This window comes from Callithrix jacchus, chromosome 3, assembly GCF_049354715.1.
Source record: "Callithrix jacchus isolate 240 chromosome 3, calJac240_pri, whole genome shotgun sequence".
Lineage (NCBI taxonomy): Eukaryota > Metazoa > Chordata > Mammalia > Primates > Cebidae > Callithrix > Callithrix jacchus.
Window position 1 is genome coordinate 65,372,779 of NC_133504.1, and position 19,355 is coordinate 65,392,133.

At 34.4% G+C, this 19,355-nt stretch overlaps 1 long non-coding RNA gene across 1 annotated transcript in view; it reads right to left on the bottom strand.

The window, feature by feature from the left end:
* LOC108590912 (uncharacterized) overlaps window positions 1-17,957 on the bottom strand; it is an 83,824-nt gene extending 65,867 nt beyond the window's left edge. Inside the window, exons 1-2 of the long non-coding RNA XR_001910637.4 lie at window positions 17,831-17,957; window positions 2,149-2,296 (exon numbers count right to left, since the gene is read on the bottom strand). This is a non-coding gene — a long non-coding RNA (uncharacterized LOC108590912). The remainder of the gene's footprint in view (window positions 1-2,148; window positions 2,297-17,830) is intronic.
* Window positions 17,958-19,355: the final 1,398 nt, after the last annotated feature.

The window sequence follows — 19,355 nt, forward strand, 5'->3', positions numbered from 1 at the left end:
CCAGCCTGGCAATCCTGGGGACCTCCTGAGATTGAGTATTCTGGAAAAAGATTTAGGCCAGGTCTCAAAAGTTACATAGCATTGCGTTTTTTTTCTACTTTCTTGGTCAAAGAAGTTAAAAGTCCTCCCAGATTCAAAGTCAGATATCCCAGGTCCCCACATCTCAATAAAATGATGGTTGAAGAATTCAGGAGATATTTTATAACCATTAAATTATAGCAAGTGAAAAAAAGTGATTTTTATGGCATTTAGTTTGTCCCAAAATGTTAGCTTTTTATTCTCCTCCATGTACTGACACTCATAATCTTCCTGATTTTTCTCCATTAAACTCCATCTTTCAGTGACAATTCTGATACATTATTTTATACTAAATTGTAAACTAGAATTAATTTTTGAAGTACTGCCACTTGCAAAAGGATGTATATTTAATTCACAGAGTTATAAATCTAGATAATAATGTATATTTTAGGATTTTCTATCAGAATATTTTTAATTAAAAAATGTTAATTTTAAATGTATTTAAATCATCATTTTTAAAGCATTTATTTAGTTAAGACTGTCAGTTCATGTACTTTCCTCTAAATTAAAATCACAGATATTATTTGTAGAATTTTAAGCAGCAAAGGATGTGTAGTATTTGTATTATGACATGATTTCTTATGTTACAATAGTTTTTTTTTTTAAAAGTCAATAAAGTTAAAAAATGTTCCTAAATACAGCTTATTTTAAGAATCAATTCTATTGTATGTCACCTCAATTATCCATACGATGTATTATTTTAATCTCCTTTCCTCTAAGCATTCCTGTTCCAGTTAATCTAACACAATGTTCTCAAAGATACGACAAATTACAATTCTGTTAAAAAACCTTCAAAGACTTTTCACTGAACTGAACAGAATTGGAAAACATGATTATTTCAGTCAAGTATTGGTACATAACAAAACACCCCAATCATCTATTCTTCCTCCTCTTAAAGTCAATGTATTATTAAAATGTTCAACTTCCATTTATGAAATACTTCACACATGCCAAAAAACTGAAAAATAATTGATACAGCAACATAACCAGAAATAAGATTATAAGAAATGCTATAAGAGATAACTACATCCTAAAATTGGTTAGCATCCCCATGTATATTTCTCTTTTTTTTTTAACTATATATATATGTATAGAATATTTATATACGGCATATGGTAGTGTTTGTTTCTTCAAAACTAAATAAGATGCTATTTTTTTCTCTGTATTATTTCAACATATGCTTTATAATCTGACTCTATTTTTGAAATCCATTCCGGCTGATACTTGGGTATCTGTTTTTGTTTAATTTCTATATGGGATTTTATTATATAAATAACATAAAACCATCAATTTTCATATCAGGAAATATTTGGCATTTTTCCACTTATCGTTGTAAATGCTAAAAACAAAGCTGCAACAAATATTTATGGTCTCCTTGTTCATACAGTACAGGCATAGAGCAGGGGAGTTTTACAAGTTTGGGCAGTTTCTTCCTTATATTGTCAAGTAGCTTTCCAAAGTCGTACTGTGAAATTATCTTCCCACTAAGCAATTGTTAGAGCTCCTGCTTTCTAATAGCTTCACAAAAGAGGAAAATTTCTCAGTATTAAGTGGTAAAGTAAAAATGATAAATGTTAATGTTTTACAAATTCAATTTTACTGAATAAAATATATTTTATAATTTCTTTAAAAGTGACATGTCTTTCATATTTGAAATGAATGCGATGTTAGAATACAATTTACAATTTTTTTATATATTCACCAAATGTATCACTGTTATTTTTTGAATAGCTATTCATTTTTCTGGGTGATGTGACATTCATATGTAGAATATCAAAAGTCTTGCCTTTATTTTTGACTTCCCTCCTATCGTCCAGTGACCAAGTTGTTCATCTCTGGGTCAATGCCCCACTACCATAATGACTATAATTTATAATAAATTCTTGTTGAGTATCTGCTCAGTGACAGTATATGAGTTGGCCAGATCTGTTACAGAAAATTATCACAAACTTTAAAGCTTAAAGCAACAGGAGTATATGCTTTTACAGTTCTGTAGGGCAAAAATCTGAAATCAAAGTATAGGTAGGCCCACGTTCCCTCTCAAGTTTCTATGGGTGGATCCTACTTCACCTCTTTCAGCTGCTGGTGCTCAAGGCATTCTTTGTCTTGTAGCTGCATAACTGCAAGCTCTGCTTCCATCTTCAAATAGTCTTATTTACAGATTTAGGGTGTACTAGGATAATCCAGTATGATTTCATCTCAAGATCCTTATTAATATCTGCAAAAAAAATAGGTCACATCTACATTTCAGGGGGTTAGCAAGTGGAAAGATATGTGAATATTTATCATATTGGGGAGACACATTGAATCTACTAGAGACAAACATCTACATTTAGGGTACTAAAGACAAAAATCCTTGCCCTTATAAAGATTACAGTCAGATATAAGATGACACAAAAGAAATAACATATAGAAAGGTGTTGAAAAGTTAAAGTAAGGAGAGATACACAGTACTCGTGGTAGACTACACTTTTAATTAATGTAATAAAGTGAGTTTGTTTAAATAGGATTGTAATGAACACATCAAAAGGCTGAGGGGAAAAAAAAAAAACACTTTTTTTTTACATCCCAAATTACTTCTGATCGAATATTTTTACTGGGATTTGTTTCTGGGAGAGACTAAGAGAGTGCAGAACTTTGGATAAATTCTGAAGGTAGAACAAGCAGCAAGACCCATTGAAAGGGTGGACGTGAAATGTATGAAAAAGATAAGAAACAGGATTGACTCTAAGATTTTTGGTCTGAGACAAATTGTGCTATGTGAAAATGTGCATTTCAAAGTTGAGATGTTTATTAGCTTCTCAAGAAAAGATATAAGAAGTTGGATGTAAGAGCCTGACATTTAGAAGACAGTAAGAGGTAGAGGTCTTATTACAAATTTGCAAGGTCTTAGCATAAACATAATATTGTAAACTTTGGCTCTGTGAGAAGTCATCAAGCGAGTGGGGGTGGGCACAGAAGTGTTCCAAAGAGTAAGAGATAGCATACAAAGACATAAGAAGGAAGCCAAGAGGACATGTGCTCTGGAAGACAAAGGAAAAAATGTTTGTTTGTTTGTTTGTTTGTTTGTGTTAAAGAAAAAGAGACTACTGATAAATAAAATGAGAATAGAAAATTATCTTTTGTATTTTGCAACATGAAAATAATTAGTGCTTTAAAAAAAAAAAGTTTAAATTAACTGGCCTATACTTTTTAGTATTTTAATTGTAACTCATATCTTGCTTTGTAACCCAGGCTGGTCTGGATTCCTGGCCTCACATTTGTTAATGGTTAATGCTTATTTAGATTTATCCTTACATCTATCAGGTTTACAGCTGCCACTTGCTTCTCACACTTGACTTTCTTATTGTTTTCTCTTTTTTCTTTCTTCATTGTTCAATAAATCCGTAAGTGTGCTTTCTTAAAACTTTTGGTAGCTGGAAAAATTTATATTAAAAAATTTAAAAAAAAAACAAAAAACTTTTGTTGACCTGAAAAGTCTCACTGCTGTTTATAGGATTTTATCTTGAATTGTATCTTTTCCATTTGGAACCTTGTATGCCATTGCACTATTGTATTAGTTTTTCAGTGAACTAGCTTCTTTTAAAAATATTTACCACATCAGTGTTTTTTCTAGTTTGGGTTTATTTTTATTGATTCTATGCAGAAATTGTCAAATTCCTGATTCTGAGAAATTTTTAAATGACATATAAAATTTCCAGATATTGCCTCAATACTATCTTAATTGCACCCAGATTGTCTAATATAATAACTTTTTGGCCACCTAGCTATATATTGATATTTATTTCTCTATTACATATATTTATTACATTAATTTTAATCATTCATATCTCAAAAGTTTTTAAAATTCAATTACTATGTTTTTATTTTTGGATATTCTTTACTAAATCTGCTCTTCATTTCTTTTTAAATGTCTTTACCAGTTATATATGTTTATTGCATATTATTAATTTTATAATTTTTTTCAAATTACTCATCTATTTTTACACATCCTTTTGATTCTGCTGTTTTATATCTGCTGATTCTTATTGATGCTATACTATTTTAATTTTTTTGAGACAGAGTCTCACTTTGTTATCCAGGCTGGAGTACAATTGGTGCAATATTGGCTCACTGCAACCTCTGTCTCATGGGTTCAAGTAATTCTCCAGTCTCAGCGTTCCAAATAGCTGGGATTACAGGGGCCCACCACTAATTTTTTGTAGTTTTAGTAAAGATGAGGTTTTCCCATGTTGGCCAGGCTGGTCTTGAACTCCTGACCTCAGGTGATCCACCTGCCTTGGCCTCCCAAAGTGCTGGGATTATGGGTGTGAGCCACCGCGCTTGGCATGTATATTATTTTTCATTGTACATTTTGTAATTTTTGTTTGTGAATGAAGAAATAGCTATGTATATTCATTGCCACCAAAGCATTTATGATCCAATTGAAGGGTAAATACAAATACAATGAAGTTTCTTTGTATAGCAATTACACAAATTAAACTGCATAAGCTTGCCAAGAAAAGCAAGAAGGAAGAAAGAAAGGAAAGAAGAAAGGACGAAAAACAAATAGCAAAATAGAGCAATATTTAAATGTGGTTGTGATTCAGCCTACCATTATGTTTAATGATATAGTGCCTGTTTGGTAAAGAAAAGAGAAGAATTAACTGAATAGGAGGGGTAAGTAATGAAAAAACAAAACAAAACAAAATAAAATTTTGAATGATAATTAATGTGAATAGCAAAATTATGTACAAAAGACATTTTATTTGAAGAGTAATTTAGGAGATTTTTACAAATATATTGATTATATTCAAGCTCCTATACTTAAATGCTACACAATGATAAGTAAAGATACCAAATTTAGTAAAGGGATTTTTGTAACATTATTTTTTTTCCTATAGAGATACAAATATATTTCCTTAGTAGAACAGATAACCTCACAGATTTATGACCCTGTTATATATCAATTTATATTTATTTATCTAATCAAGCAATCTTAATGTTATTTTGTCAAACTGCTTCTAAATTTTCCAGTTTATCAGATTTGTTTGTATCATTTAAGACATCTATTTGTTCTTTATTAATTAAGGTTAACATCTTTAAAATCTAATTATTTTAGTCTTGGCGAAGTGGCTCACACTTGTAATCCCAGCACTTTGGGAGTCTGAGGCAGGTGGATCAAGAGGTCAGGAGTTCGAGACCAGTCTGTCCAATATGGTAAAACCGCATTTCTACAAAAAATAAATAAATAAACGGGATGGTGGTGTCTGCCTTTAGTCCCAGCTATGTGGAAGGCTGAGGTAAGAAAATCACTTGAATCCGGGAGCCGGAGGTTGCAGTGAGATGAAATCTTGCCACTGCACTCCAGCCTGGGCAAAAAAAAACTATTCATTTTATATTTGCCTGAGAGCTATGATTTTAAGCTTCCAAAAATTATACTTTAATAGAAATCAGGGACTAGTTACCTTTAATCTGCTGGAGGTACACATATTTAAGAGTCTGAAGTTAATGTCTAGAGGTAACTTTCTACTTAACATCAAAAGGTATTCAACATTTGCTGTGGCTCTCAAATACTAAGAATGGAAAACACAACTGGGAAATTGTCCCTAGCACTCTATTCTTTATTCAGGATTGATATATAGGTTTTGAATAAAGGATTAATAAATATTTGTCTTGTGAAATTGAAATAATCACTGATGTCTCCATACTGTTTCCAGCTTTATTCTCTGTTGTTTCCTCTTTAGATAAGCTAGATAACCCCTTCAATGTGATTCTTCTTATGTAAAACCTCATATATTCTCAAAATTATTATGTATGCATTCATCTAACTGTACGTCTACAGTACTGTAAAAAAATGAGATTGTAATAAGTGGAAATGCATGTATAAGTATAGACAAATTTTTAGGTAAATCAGATGTGTTAGAGGTAATTGATCTACTGATTGTTTTCTCTTGAGTTCTTTCGTATACTAGGTGCAGTGGTCGTTGCAATGAGGAATTTTTTTAATGGAAATTTGAAATAAAGTACAGAAATTCCTAATTAAAAACTATCTTTTAAGTGGATCTCTGAATTCTATAAAAGTGTTTATTTTATCTTAGTTATTTAGCCATTAGACTTCCAATCACTAGGAAAGTAAGAGCAATTTACAAGGTTTCTATCTCTATGCTCCTACTTGCTCACATGTTCTCGTCCACCTAAGGAACTATCTTAATAGATGCTACTAATTCACATAATTTAATTAATTGAATAGCAAATACCTTCTCATTTTATTTAACATTTTTAACATTCACAAAAGATATAGCTATTTTATAATGATTAATAATACTGATAATACTGATAAAACTCAATTGTTAGCATGTACAGTTTTAGGCTATATATTTTTTCCAAACAAGAAAAAAAGAATTATTTTTAGACTCAACTTGAAATTTTTTAACAACATATGTTTCAGAAAAAGTAAACTGTCACAGAACAAGAAGCATTATAGGAAGTAAAAATTGTTTTGATATTAAAAATACTATAAATAAAAGAGCTCATACAATAATTAATGTTCATATACTAATACCAAATATTAGATGCCTTGAGTGACTAAATTAAGTTGATCCTAAATATTACATTTATTATTTGAAATATTTCATGCAAACCTCAACAGATATATTTGCCAACTTATATATGGGAGAATTTAAAAAGATCGTGATGTTTTTAAAAATAGCTTTTAGAGAAATAACAAAGTGATTTTATGTCTGGAAGTGAAGACCCTTGGAGGAATATTTCTCATGGACTGTCAAAATATATACCCAAACCATAAGTGGATGTCTGAGTAATAATTCATTTACTTTTATTTGATTTGTCAGGTTTTATTTTTCAAAACTAGAGTCAGAATCATGTCTTTTAGCTGGATTTGTTTCTATTATTTATTAACATATCCAAGGAACATGTAGAGTGGTTTGGCAGAATATAATCATATTATCAAATAATTATTAGTTTAGTCTCTTTCATAAACCTAATCAAATGAAAATATATAAAAATATAATTAAGTGTTAATTTTCATTAAAATTTCCAAATTTATGAAATAAATCCAGCAACAAAGAGAGAGACTCTGTCTCAAAACAACAAAAACAATAAAAAGTAGATACAATATTAGAGCAGTGTTGTAATGAAAACCTTAGAATGGGCTATAGCATAAAAAAAAAAAATAAAGACCTCCAGGATAATTTTTTCCAAAATGACAGATTAGAGTCACTGTTAACCATGAGTCTCCTACTTGGAAAGACAGAATTGTGTGTAGAGATTCATGCTGTGATTTTTTTTTCCAAGAAGCAACATAGAAACTTAACAGGAAAACTGGAAGAGAGCACAGACTTTTTGAAAGAAGCATCAGGTTGCTGCCTACATCATGAGCCAGGAGGAAAACTTTCAAGACCCCAGAGTGTCAGATGGGGATAACTGCCTCGATGACATATACTCCTAGTACCAAGCAATCCAGGCCACAGGGGAAGGCCTTAATCTCACCCAGTGCTGGAGCTGATTTAGTGAGCAGTGGGGCACATATGAGAAGCAGCAGCACTGGGACAGACTTAGTATGCATTCCCAGCAGGACAGATAAAAGTCATCTCTGATCCTCCCAGGGGACCTCACAGAAGTCAGCCAGGTAAATCAGGTGATGGTCACAGGTTGAGAGAAGTTTCCAACTCGTGTTAGTGGTATAATCTCAAGTGGAGACAAACTCCCTTGGCCAGAACCATGGAGGAGATGGGAAATATGCTGCAGCGATAGGTGTTAAGAGCTAGGAGCCCTTGCTTCATGGGCCTACTAGCAGAGGCGTGGCCTGGAAGCCATTGTTGCTGTCTCCTCTGAGAAGTCTTTTGGTTTTGGGCAGTTTTGAGTTCTGAGTGTTGACTGCTTGGAATCTAGCTGCTGCTAATGGGATACTGCAGGTGCAACACATGCTTTGCTAAGTGTGTGGGAGCTGGGTGGGGCTAACTGCTGCCTGCTACTCCCTACTCCTCATACAGAGGCTTCTCTGCAGCAGAGGCCACGGTGTTACTCCCTGGAACATTACTCCCGCAGCCAGAGGACCACTCTCTGATCCCCACTTGGGACACTGCTTTTGCCTACACATGGTGGACAAAAGAGAGCCAGAGGGTGGACTTGTCTGACCCAGCCCCAGTTTGGCTTTGTCCCTCCATCTGCCTTGGTAGCTCAACACAAAGAACAGAAAATTTTGAGAGCTCTATGGCCCTGCCCATTGCCAGGGTCATCAGATTACCTCCCTTGGGTAACAGAAGGCAAACACAAATTCCACTGCTACCAGCTGGTGCTCTTTTGCAAGTGCCACCTAATGGCTGGAGGCTTACTGACACAATCCATTTCAGCATCTGCAGGCACAATAACAGTGCACAAGAAAGAGAAAGCTTGTGTGTGACCTAAGCTATTACCTTTGCCTATATAACCCTGGCCAACTAAGAGGTCCTGAGTCTGTCCAGGTGACCAGTTCATTACTAATACAGGTGATAATTGCAGAAAATCAACACATTAAGGCTATACATCTCATATAGTCTATGTCATTCTCCTGTCACCCCCATCGGAGCTGTTGTTGCCACTTGCTGAGTCTTGAGAACAGGTCACATCCCTGGGCCCCTTGCAGACATTCCCCAGCACCAGCCTGGAGTGAGCAGCCTTATTAGGTGGCTAGAGCTAGAGAAGGAGCAGCATTTATAGTAGTCTGTGCCTCAGGGACACCTACTCTTAGGGTGAGGGGGAATGCACATCATTGGAGCACCCCATGGAAAAAAGAATCCAGATGGCAGGTCTTGAGTCCAGAACTTCCCATCTGTGGAAAGTTTCAGCAGAGGCACAGGTATGGCGCTGGACTTGGGAAAATTTGCAGAAGGGTCTTGAAGAAAATGACAGTCTCTCCCTCATTCACCACTGCAGACACTGCTGGTGCTTCTCTTATGCGAACCTAGCATGGGTGAACCTGTCGACAGCTTTTCTGGAACACTTCAAGTTAACTGAGATCCTATGGGAGGACTGCCCTCCAGGTTCAGGTTTGCATAAGACATAGAATTTTAATTTCTCTCTACATGGAACATCAGAATTCCTGCAAATAAAAAAAAAAAGCAGTGGGGCTGCTGATCTCAATAGCCAGAACACTACTTAGGAGTGTAACTTGCTTTCCTGGTGTACTGGCAAGGCAGCTAAAGTGGCTCTCTCCCTTTTCTGTAAAAAGACCTCAGTACATTTCTCTAAGTGCTTCTACAGATGTTTCTGTCAAGGCTTTGCCTTCTCCCCATCATTGGGTCTTGCATTTACCAACCTGCTGGTTTTCACTGATGGACGTCTTCCCTACTGGCCTGAAATCTGAATTATTCAACTAGGTAAACGAAATACTGGGAGAAAAAAAATAAGCAAAAAAGTGCATACCACTTGAGAACTAGATAAGCTTCATAATGCCTCTGTCATTCCTACCCCACTGGAGATAGTAAACCTCCACACACACACACACACACACACACACACACACACACTGAGCATAATGTTACCACAACCAGCATCTGAGAAAGCCAACATGCAAAGACTCTAAATAACCAGGGAACTTATACAGAGTCTTCACTCCTGAAAGCACCCAGAGTTAAAATAAATTACAATAAACTATAAGCATTAGAGTCATATTCTCAAGGTGAAAACAAAATAAAAAATCTGTCAAATCAAAAAACAATCTCAAAAATAATTAGAAGAAATAGTCTACCCAAATGAGAAGAAACCAGAAAAATAATTCTGGCCATAGGACAAAATAGAGTTCTAAAACACCTCAAATAGATTACACTAAGTCCCCAGCAATAGATTCCAACCAAGATGAAATCGTTGAAATCCCAGAAAAAGAACTCAAAGAAATAAATTTTCTATAAAGGAAAACCTATCAGACTAATAGACTTCTCTGCAGACACCTTACAGGCTGGAAGTTCACTCTGTCTTTAGGCTTATCTTTAATGTTTTTAGACAAAATAACATTTAGTCAAAAATTTTGTGTTCAGCAAAACTGAGTATCATAAATGAAAGAGAAATAATGTCTTTTTCAGACAAGCATATGCTGAGGGAATCTGTCACTACAAGAGCAGTCCGACAAGAAATACTACAAGGGGTTCTAAATCTTGAAACAAAATTTTGAGCTGCATCAGAATAGACATCTTGAAAGTGTAAAACATATAGGGCCTGTAAAGCAATAAGGAAGTTAAAAAAAAAAAAAACTAAAATTTATTGGTCATAATCAACACACTGACCAGAGCACTACTTCACATCTTGTAATTGGCATTGACTGTAAATGGTTTGTGTACTCCACTTAAAAGATGCAGAATGGCAGAGTTGATTAAAAAAAATTACAAACCAAATAGCTGCTACCTTCAAGAGACTCAACTAACATATAAGGATCCTTACAGACTCAAGGTAAGGGGGTGGATAAAGATATTCCATCCAAATGGAAACCAAAAGCAAGCAGAAATAGTGATTTTTATATCGGATAAAGTAGACTTTAAAGCAACAATCGTAAAAAAAGACAAAGAAAGTCATGATATAATGATAATGAATTCAACAAAACAATAATTTTACATATATATGCACAAAACACTGGGCTCCTATATTTATAAAACAATTACTACTAGACCTAAGAAAAAGGGAAGACAGTAACGCAATAATAGTGAGGAACTTTAACACTTCACAGACAGCACTAGACAGATCACTGAAGTAGGAAATCAACAATAAAACCACTAGACTTAAGTTGCACTCTAGAAGAAATGAATCTAACAGATATATACAGAAAAAAAACCTGCAGAATTCACGCTCTTCTTATCAACACATAGAACAGCCTCCAAGATAGACCATAGGATAGGCCACAAAACAGATCTCACTTAGTTTTAAAAAGTCAAAATTATATCAAATATCTTCTCCGGTCACAGTGGAATAAAACTAGAAATAAACTCCAAAAGGAACCCTCAAAACTGTATAATTTCTGGGAAATTAAACCATCTGCTTCTTAATGACTATAGGGTTGACAATAAAATGAAGAAAGAAATTTTAAAAATTCTTTAAATGAATGATTGTAATGACACGAGTTATCAAAGCCTCTGGGATATAGCAAAAGCAATGATAAAAGGGAAGTTTCTAGCAGTGAACACCTATGTAAAAACTTCTGAAAGATTATAAATTGACAACATAATGTCATATCTCAAGAAACTACAGAAACATTAACAAATCAAACTTAAAACTAGGATAAGAAAACAAATAAAATTAAAGCAGAACTAAGTAAAATTGAAATAAACAAAAATATAAAAGATTCGTGAAGCAAAAAGTTTACTATTTGAAAATAGAAATAAAATAGAACATTAGCTAGAACAATCAAGAAAACAGAAGATCAAATTAGCTCAATTAGAAATGAATATTGAAATATTTCAACCAATATCACAGAAATATAAAAGATTATTTGAGACTAATATGAACCTTCTATGCACATAGAAATAAAAGTAAAGGAAATAGATTCCAGGAAACATGCAAACCTACCAGATTAAACCAGGAAGAACTAGGTAACCTGACAGACCAATAACAAGCAGTGATATTGATTAAGTAAGAAAAAAAATCGCCAAAAAAAAAAAAAAAGCTAGACAGACTCAAGGCCAAATTGTATCAGATATTCAAAGAATAATTGATAACAAGCCTACTGAAACTATTCCAAAAGACTGGTAACAAGGGAATCTCCCTAAACTCATTATATGAAGACAATATTACCCTGATTCCAAAATCAGGAAAGGACATATCAAAAAAAATAAAACTACAGATGAATATCGCTAATAAAGACAGATGCAAAAAATTTTCAAGAAATACTGACAAATAAAATCCAAAAGCACATCAAAAAGCCAAACCACTATAATGAAATGAGTTGTATCCCACAGATGCCAGGATGGCTCAACACACACAAGGCAATAAATGTGATGCATTTTTATAAACAGAATTTAAAACAAACAAACAAAAATCCATGTATGATTATCTCAATAGATGCAGGAAAACATTCAATAAAATCTAGCATTGCTTTATGATAAAATCCCTCAACAAACTAGCTATAGTAATCAAAACAGCATGGTACTGGTATAAAGGTAGATACATAAAGCAATGGAAAGGAATAGAGAAACCAGAAATAAATCCAAATATATGCAACCAACTGATCTTACAGAAAACATTCAAAAACATGAATAGAAAAAGACATCCTATTTAATAAATGATACTGGGAAAACAGGATAGCCACATATAGAAGAATAAAACTATATCCCTCTTTCTCATTACCCACAAAAATTAGAAGATGGATAAAACTTAAATATTAAGACCCCAAATCATAAAAATTCTAGAAGAAAAACTAAGAAAGACAAATCTGGACATATATTTAAGCCAAAATTTATGACCAAGACTCCAAAAGCAAATGCAACAAAAATAAAAAGGACTTACGTAAGTAAATTAAAAATTTTACAACTAAAGAACTAATCATCAGAGTAAACAGACAATTTGGAGAATGCAAGAAAAAATTTATAAAATATGCATCCATCAAATAATTAACATCCAGAATCAACAAGGAAAATAAATCAGCAAAAAAGTGAAAAAAAAAAGAAATAGACATTTTTCAAAAGAACATACACAAATGACCAACAAACATAAAACATTCTCAACATCACTAATCATCAGATAAATGCAAATTAAAACCACAATGAGATACCATCTTTTCCCAGCCAGAATGGCCAATATTAAAAATTCAAATAAGCAATAGATTTTGTCATGGATGTGGTGAAAAGAGCATGCTTATACATGGCTGGTAGGAATGTAAATCAGTACATCCTTTATGTAAAAGAGTAAGAAAATTTTTGAAAGAACTAAAAGTAGATCTACCAATCAGTCTATCAATCCCACTATTGGTTATCTACTCAAAGGAAAAAAAGTCATTATATCAAAAATGCACCTGCATGTGTCTGTTTCTTGCAGTAAAATTCACAATTACAAAGATATAGAACCAGCCTAAATGCCCATCAATCAATGAGTGGATAAAAAATCGTGATAAATATACAGCATGACTACTACTCAGTCCTAAAAGGAATGGAATAATGTCATTTGCAGCAACTCCAACTGAAGCTGGAGGCAATTATTGTAAGTGAAGTAATTCAGGAATGGAAAACCAAATACCATAAGTTCTCACTTTCAAAAGGTAGCTAAGCCATGAGTATGCATACAGAGTGGTATAATGGACAAAAACTGGGAGAGTAGAAGTTGGTGAGGGATTCAACACTACATACTGGGTACGATTTACATTACTTGGGTGACAAGTGCACCAAAATCTCAGACTTCACCACTTTGTCACCAAAAACCGTTTGTTCTCCAAAAGCTATTGTTTTATACATATATATAACAATATATATATATAATATGTAACAATATATGTATATATAACTATATATAATATATATATAACTATATATAAAATATATATAATATCACATATGTCTATGTATAGCCATAGACATCCAGGATAATTTTTTTTTAAATCCCTGGAAAACCATATGACTTACAAGAACTTAAAATTATTAAAAATATGTTATTATTTAATTATCCATCTCCCCTGGTAGTATGCTATGAAAATAATAATGAGGAGATATTAAAGGTCCGTGGGATTTTCATGGATTCTGCCAAAAGCACTAGCTTCTTGAGACGCTTCACACACTGAGAAAATTAGATCTGTATCCCTTTGTCTAGTTAATTTCTCTGATTTGAAAGGATAGAAAATCTTTTACCTCACTACGAGGGTCAAATTTTTAAAATCCTTAAATTACTAGGCTCCTAGGTTAAGCCCTAGGGTAAGAGGGAGACTAGATTTTGGTATTCATATGTCAAAAGATATGATGTTTCAGAATCTGGAGTCAGCTATAGGTAATAAAAACTTTGACACACAGAGTTATTTGGCTCCTGGAGAGATTTTACAACATTCCAAAAGGTTGGAGTATAGACATTGTCTTTTTAGAAGGACAAAAAATCAGCTGTTTTCATCTTATTATAAGTAGAAAAACAAAGACAAGGAAACAAAAACCATTTTTCTTCATGTCTGGCTTTTAGAGAGTCTGGCGTCTCACTAGGATGATTGACCTGGATCTCTTTATGTTGTCCAAAGATAAGAACTAGGGAAAGGAGCAGCCAACACACATTATGAAGAAATCAATTTCTGACTGAGAACACTGTGTGGACATTTGAAATAAAATTAATAAACTTGAGCCCAGGAGTTTGAGGCTGCCATGAGCTATGATGGCATCACTGCACTCTAGCCTGGTAACTAAGTGAGAACCAGTTTCAAAATAAATAAATAGTAAGAGGAAAAGGATGAGTATTAAAATCCCAAAAACAGTTTCTCAAATGTTGAATATGTGAGTGGGTGAATACATATGAAAAATAGATAAAGACATCAGGAAGAAGTTAGCCGCCATTGAAAACCATATACAAATCAAATTTCAAATAATTAAATATGTAGAATATTAGCTTGATTACAACAATAAAAAATAATGTTCTCTATCAGAGAAAATTAAGAAAAAGCAATTTAAACTCAAACTGTTATGGGAAAAAATGTTACCGGAGGAGTAAAACTGGAGCAAGATTCCTTGGTTCCCACACTAGGAATGGAAACCTGGCCACAGAAGTAAGAGCACAAAAGCCTAACCACCAGACCACCAGGGAAGTGGAAACTACAGCTGGCACTTAAGTTCTTTGCCTTCTAACCCCAAAGAATGAAGAATGGAGAAAGGTGCCCCAGAGGTGTGGTGAGTTTACAGCTGAAATAAAGCTTGTGGACCCAAAGAGTAGGCAAGTGCAGTTTCTTAGGCAGAGTAACAGGACAGCTCCCATGCTGTCATGGGAGGGGATCCAGAAAGAGGACACCGTCCAGGAGGGAGCAGCTGTAGTTTTTGCCTTTGAGTTATTCCCCGCCCCCATTCATGTTCTCATCCAATGAGAGAAGTTCCTTTAAACTCCCTCTGAATTGTTTGATCTTTGACTCCGACACCAGATTGGCTACTTGTTTTATAACCCTGAGTCACACAACCCCCTCCTCCAAGAGCAAGCACAGAAAATTCAGAGACAAAGGGCCCTACCTGACTTGTCAGTGCAGGAAGGTGGAAGAAAGAGCTCTACCTGGTCCTTGGGCAGAGGGAAACTGAACAAAGAGCCCTAGCAGGCCTGACCCTGGAAGACTGGAGATTCTGAGCAGTCCCTCTAAAATAGTCCCACAGAGGGATTACTGTTTAGCAGAGCCTAGAAAGGAGGTCATAGAGAATTAATTCCAGTACATCTCACATGAATAGCCATGTAAAAAAACTGGAGTCAATGTAAAATATTATTTGGTGGTGTGAATAAATAATGAAGTAAATATTCATAAATTATTGAAATAATTTGAAATTATTACCGAATAATTAAAATAATTAAATAAAATTTTCATGAAAAATTACTTATCTTGAGGAAGACAATCTTCATTTTACCACAATTTCATTATTTTTTTTATATTGGCAAGAGAAGAAATATTTTGAAAAACATTAATAAAGTTTACTTAAACAGAGTATGATCCCCTTTCAGATGGAAAACACAAGATAGGGGATGGAGCAAGTCTACCTTCCTTAAAAAAGTAGCTGAAGTCATCAGAGCTTGTTTGTGTCATACTTCAGACCTATACTGAAAATAATAAATGAAACATAATTATGGATTCACTGGATATATTTACACTAAGTATACTGGCTAGAAAGATCTCCTTATGTAGTTTCTTCTTCCTGAATGATCTTGAAAAATATAATTTCAGGTCTAGATATTAAAATAAAAGTGCATCCTTGAAACAAATTATTTAGCTCTTACTTTTTGTAAACACTCTAATTGCTAAACTTACCAGGATCATGATCTACTTTACAAAGACAAGTTAAATTCTCAGTTCTCCAGATCACAATGTATAGGTGCTAAGTCACCATAATTTTTTCCCACTTGTCTCATTTCTGCCTTTCCTGGAGGTTCCTACCTTCTGCAACAAGCTTTTAATTTTTAAAATATTTACCTAATATTAGTTGATTTATAATGAATTATTTTGGATGAGAGTGACAGTTGAATACTTGTTGAATATAACTTACAGGCTTGGAATACTTTGGTAGCTACTTCATTTTCTCTGTCCATTTCTGAAAAAATTTAGCCAGCTTGCTTTAGGCAGACAGTTAAGGAAGGGGTCCCCCAGAGAAGCTCCTCCCTGCACCACAAGTGTTTATACCAGATGTTTTGTACAGATAAGGGTATTTGCTCTAGGGGCTTGCCTTAACAGGCCCTCAGTGGAAAATTTTGTTTCTTAACACATGAGCAGTAAGGGACATAAATCAATATGGAATGTCTCAGATTAAGGATCTGCATGCACTCTGGAAGGATGCAATGGAGCCACCAGGAATTCATGTCTTATACAAATAGGGAACTCAGCCTCATCAGCTTGTATGAAAATAATGCTTTTATATTCAACCATGAAGAAACAACCAGGAACCAATTTTCAGGATTTCTATCTTTTCTGAGAGCTTTCCTTTAAGTTAATAAATTCTATTCAATTCAGAACAATGTGATTTCCATTCATTCTTAGTAACACATCCCCTATCCCGACTGCCAATGGCCAGAGGTGCACATGTAAGACAAATGGGTGAGTGACGGCTCCCAATCTCTCTCCCCTCCTAGCTGGGGCACATAGCCCGAGGGCCCCACACAGCTGGCTGCTGGCTGGCAGCATTTCCTGCTCACCATTCCTTCTCACCAGGTACCTACAGTGTCTTTTCTCCCCTGGCTGAGGCTGGAAGGAGGAGACAGAATTTAAAACTTTCTCTCCCTGTGTGAGGAACTCATTTACGTAAGAAAAAAAGCTTTCTCCCACAGGCATCTTCCCCATCCTGCATTTAAGCTGTTTTATTATTATTATTATTTTTCCTCCATTCTGTAAGGAGTTAACTTTTATGAGAGAGGTGTTTTTTTCCTTTTGGAAGACATCTTATTAGGCCAGTACCCCAATTCACAAGATACCCTTTTCTATCCCTTGTTTAAGGAACACCCAGCTCCAACGCTTTTTATGTTAGCATGACTAATTTCTGCTGATGAGGCCCCCTTCCATTTCATGAATAGAGGTCATTCTAGTATCCATGCCATAAATGAAGTCTAGGGAACTTGAAGTTTATTGACAATGGGGGGACAAGCAGCTCATGGGTAATGGTGGATAACCCCCACCCTGTAGGCCCCCTGTTAACATGGGTAAAAGCTGCATTGGCACTCATGGGTCATACCCTACCAAAGTCACCAGGACTCAGGGATATAACTACTGAAGAAAGAAAGAGGACACTTTTCTTCTCTCCCTAATGTACCCGAGGTATTTATTAAGAAGAAAGGAAACTAGGGATGCCTTGATCCCCTCTTTTAGGCGGGTAATCAATCATCTACAGCCTGTATTTCTCTTGAATGCCTCCTGAATTACTAGGACACCTTTGAAAAAAACACCTCCTTTCTCCTTTTTCTTCTTCTGTCCTCTCTTTGTGAGTGGGTATTTGTGTCTCTGTACCATAGGACACTCCCCTCCATGCATCCCTTAAACTAGGAAGAGTTAATTTCCCCAAATCTTAAACTGCTTGGCTTAAAACTGAGCTTGAAAAAAAGGCAACCCAGAAGCCTGGTATTTCAGCAAAAGGGCAAAAGTTCTTACCAGTCAGACTTCTGGCCTCCCTCTCCCTGTGCAAACCAGTTGAATGAATAATAAAATCACTGTTTATATTCTCTGTGAAGTTCTGATAAATGGGAGAAAAAGAAAAAAGATTTATGAGGCTAGTCTCAAGCTGTAACCAATGTAGTGTGCTTTGCATGTCTTTCTGTATTGTTCTGTCATAAAGGGGAGTACCTTAGAATAGAATGTGGACCTAGGACCCCATAAGTTTGCTGTTCAAGCCAGCCTGGCAAACTTATCAGTAGCAAACCTTGCTGCAGTTCTCCATCTTGTTTTATGTCCTTGGGAGCTTGACCTTGTAACCATGTGATAGTACTTTCTTTTGGCCTCTGTCATTTTACAATGGTGGCCTAGGTCTAATCCTGGCTTAGGGAATTAGTATATTTTGGTTAGCATCTGTGTGACTTTTATATTTGCTGATTTTCTTCCCCTCTGTGAACAACATCTAGCTTTTCTTCGTAAATCTTTTTTTCTCTGAAACACCTTTAAAGAGCCTAGATTTTGTAAAAACTTCTTAATCCCTCTTGGAAAATAACTTGTAAACTTACAGTTAAGTCATAACCTTAGTTGAGGCTTGTTGGTTTCACCTGTTCATTATTTTTAATGAAGTTCAATCGCCAAAAATATTGTCTGCTTGGCATTGCTGAAGTTGAGTAATAAGAGATTTAAAAGGATTTTCTTAAAGTGTGTGAAGCTGAATTAAAAGTGGTATATCATGAAATATACCATGTTATAGGTATATTTCAAAGGGCTTTATGTTTTTCTCTTTGTGGATCTTGTTTTTCTGGAAAAAGGTTTTTTTCTCTGTTAAATAGACTTTTTTTTTTTCATTTCTTCTTGCCATTTGGTGCATGCATGAGAGGATTTAAGACAACTTCTGAAAGCCTAGGACTCCTGGGGAAAAACTGAGAAGGTGCTATGGACCCCATTTTGGGAAAAGAAAACAAACAAACAAACAAACAAACAAACAAAAAAAGCTCTGTTTTCCTCATGAAACCCAGGAAATAAAAGTAGATAGATCACTCTCAAAATTTGTCTCTGTCTTCCAGCTATGCCTATTTATTAGGCCCTCGAAACTGTATGCTATCCTAGCCCTGCTCTTAAAGGTCTTCACCCAGAGGCCAATAATCCAGTCAGAAGATTGGCAAATGAAAAATATTACAATTACTGAATTTTCATTTGTTCATCCATGTAATTTTATATTTGTCATGGGGGTAATGTGTGTGTATATATATATATATGAAAAAAATATATATATAGTGTGTATATATATACATGTATATAAATATATGAAAAAATATATATTTATATAATATATATATGAAAAAATATATATATTATATAATATATATAAAAATAAACAGACTAAATATTTTTTGAAGAAAAATAAAAGCTGTAATATCTTTAAGTTTACATGGCTAATCTTTAATAAATAAAGGCAGTTTTAAGGATAATTGGTAAAATATAAATTTCTTTAATATGTAAATGTGTGGCCTGAATCACGTAG